The sequence below is a fragment of the Glycine soja genome, chromosome 12, assembly GCF_004193775.1.
Source record: "Glycine soja cultivar W05 chromosome 12, ASM419377v2, whole genome shotgun sequence".
NCBI lineage: Eukaryota > Viridiplantae > Streptophyta > Magnoliopsida > Fabales > Fabaceae > Glycine > Glycine soja.
Window position 1 is genome coordinate 19633958 of NC_041013.1, and position 3360 is coordinate 19637317.

Genomic DNA, 3360 nt, shown 5'->3' on the forward strand with positions numbered 1-3360 from the left:
ATTTTTTAAAACTTTCCTTAGGTAATTTCCATAGTTAGACTTTGAATTTTTGCCTGAAAATTTTTGTGCCATCTTTTCATGATTTTAGGGTGTTGCTCACAAAATTTCAAGTCATTTGGATATCAATTGAGGGTAGTTGTAGCTCAAACCTACACTATTACTTGCATAAGAAGGCAACTAGTTGTGCATGCTGAATGTAGTGGATGACTAGGGGCAATCCATCTGACTTACAACCCTTTGATCCTGAGATAGATAGGACATTTCATAGATTAGTTAGGCATCATTTTGTACCTTTTGAGCATCCTGAGCATTCTGTTATTGGAGAGTCTGAGCATTTTGTGGTTGGTAATTTTGAGCATTATAGTTTTGAACATTCTAAGAACATGGCACAACCTCCACCCCGTGAGAGGACTCTAAGGAAAATGGCTGCACCTAATTTCATCTACGAAAGCTTGTGCATCCAATACCCTGATGAGGATGTCCCATATGTTCTTAAAATTGAACTGATCCATTTGCTTCCAAAGTTTCATGGCCTTGCAGGTGAAGACCCGCACAAACATCTAAAAGAATTCCATATTGTCTGCTCCACCATGAAACCCCTAGATTTCCAGGAGGATCACATATTTCTGAAGGCCTTTCCTCATTCTTTAGAGGGAGTGGCAAAGGACTGGCTATATTACCTTGCTCCAAGGTCCATCACGAGCTTGGATGACCTCAAGAGAGTATTCTTAGAAAAAAATTTCCCTACTTCCAGGACCACAGTCATCGGAAAGGATATTTCAGGCATTAGGCAACTCAGTGGAGAAAGCCTATATGAATACTGGGAGAGATTTAAAAAACTATGTGCTAGTTGCCCTCACCACCAGATTTCTGAGTAGCTTCTTCTCCAATATTTTTATGAAGGACTCAGTAACATGGAGAGAAGTATGATAGATGCTGCCAGTGGTGGAGCCCTTGGAGACATGACCCCTGCTGAAGCCAGAAATTTAATTGAGAAGATGGCTTCAAACTCCCAGCAATTTAGTGCCAGAAGTGATGTTATTGTCATTAGAGGAGTGCATGAAGTAGCCACGAATTCATCTTCATCAGCCAAGACTAAGAAGCTTGAAGGTAAACTAGATGCCGTGGTTAACCTGGTAACCCAACTGGCCATGAATAAAAAATATGCACCTGTCGCCAGACTCTGTGCTTTATGCTCCTCTGCCGACCACCACACAGACCTTTCCCCTTCTGTGCAACAATCTGAAGCAATTGAACAGCCTGAAGCTTATGCTGCAAACATCTACAATAGACCTCCTCAATTGCAGTAGCAAAATCAGCCACAATAGAACAATTATGACCTCTCCAGCAACAGGTAGAATCCTGGGTGGAGGAATCATCCCAACCTTAGATGGTCGAATCCTTCACAACAGCAGCAACAACAACAACAACCTTATTTTCAGAATGCTGCTGGCCCAAGCAGACCATACGTCCCTCCACCAATCCAGCAGCAACAATAACAACAACAACAGCCCCAGAAACAGCAAACAGTTGAGGCTCCTCCACAACCTTCCCTTGAAGAACTTGTGAGACAAATGACTATGCAAAACATGAAGTTTCAACAAGAGACCAGAGCCTCCATTCAGAGCTTAACTAATCAGATGGGACAATTGGCTACACAGTTAAATCAACAACAGTCTTAGATTTCTGACAGATTACCTTCTCAATCTGTCCAGAATCCCAAAAATGTGAGTGTCATTACATTAAGGTCGGGAAAGCAGTGTCAAGGACCTCAACCAGCAACATCCTCCTCATCCGCAAATGAACCTGCCCAACTTCACTCTACTCCAGAAAAAGATGATGACAAAAATTTAAAGAGTAAGTTACCTAACAATTTCTATGCAGGTGAATCTTCTACTGGTAATTCTGATTTACAGAAGCAGCATATCCCTCTTCCATTCCCTCCAAAAGCAATTTCCAACAAAAAATTGGATGAGGCAGAGAAGGAGATATTGGAAACATTTAGAAAAGTAGAGGTAAACATACCTCTGCTGGATGCAATAAAGCAAATTCCAAGATATGCAAAATTCTTGAAGGAGCTATGCACTAATAAGCGGAAGCTTAAAGGAAATGAAAGAATTAGCATGGACCGAAATGTCTCCGCATTGATTGGTAAATCTGTTCCCCAAATCCCTAAAAAATGTAAAGATCCAGGTACATTCAACATACCTTGTATTATAGGGAACAGTAAGTTTGACAATGCCATGCTAGATTTAGGAGCTTCTGTTAGTGTTATGTCTCTGTCTATTTTTAATTCTCTATCTCTTGCTCCTTTGCAGTCAACTGATGTGGTAATTCATTTAGCTAATAGAAGTGTTGCCTATCCTACTGGTTTCATAGAGGATGTCTTAGTTAGAGTTGGTGAACTGATTTTCCCTGTTGATTTTTATATTTTGAATATGGAGGAAGGATTTTCTTAAGGATCAGTTCCCATCATTCTAGGCAGACCTTTTATGAAAACTGCTAGAACTAAGATAGATGTATATGCAGGCACACTATCTATGGAGTTTGGTGATATAACTGTTCATTTTAAATTCTTGATGCTATGAAACACCCATCTGAAGATCTTTCTGTATTTCGTGCTGAAATAATTGACCATATTTTTTATGAATACATGACTGATCTTCATTCTAATCTGCATGCCTGTCACTCTTCATGCATTGAATCTGAATTTGTACTTGATCATATGTTTGAATTTGATGCTAAGAGTGAATCTGAATTTGATATTGATTACATGTCTGGTGATGTTTTACCTCTTGAGGTGCACTTCCTAGAGTCAGATAGAACTAACCATGTTTCAGGAAGTACACATACCTCTGACTTTCTTTATGAGGTACAAGCTGAGAAACCATCTCTTTCTACCACTATCCAGCCACCCACACCAGAATTGAAACCTCTGCCATCAAATTTAAAATAAGCTTTCTTGGATGATAGCAAAAGTTTTCCAGTAATTATATCTGCCTCCCTTGCTGATGAGCAAGAGGAGAAGTTGTTATCAGTTCTCAAGAAGCATAAGAAGGCTATAGGCTAGACCCTGATGGACATTCCTGGTATTAGCCCATCCACATGTATGCATCGAATAAATTTAGAGGATGGGGCTAAACCAGTAAGACAGCCACAGAGAAGACTCAACCCAGTAATTCTTGATGTAGTGAAGAAGGAAGTAACCAAGCTTTTGCAAGCTGGAATCATTTATCCTATCTCCGACAGCCAATGGGTGAGTCCCGTCTAGGTAGTCCGGAAAAAAACCGGCCTCACCGTGATAAAAAATGAGAAGGAGGAGTTGATTCCTACTCGGGTGTAGAACAGTTGGAGAGTCTG

General features: G+C 40.3%; 1 non-coding gene across 1 annotated transcript; it reads right to left on the reverse strand.

Annotated features, from left to right (window-relative positions):
- Window positions 1-760: 760 nt before the first annotated feature.
- Window positions 761-869, reverse strand: LOC114380672. The gene has a single exon (XR_003659845.1). It is a non-coding gene; the product is annotated as a small nucleolar RNA R71 (small nucleolar RNA).
- Window positions 870-3360: the final 2491 nt, after the last annotated feature.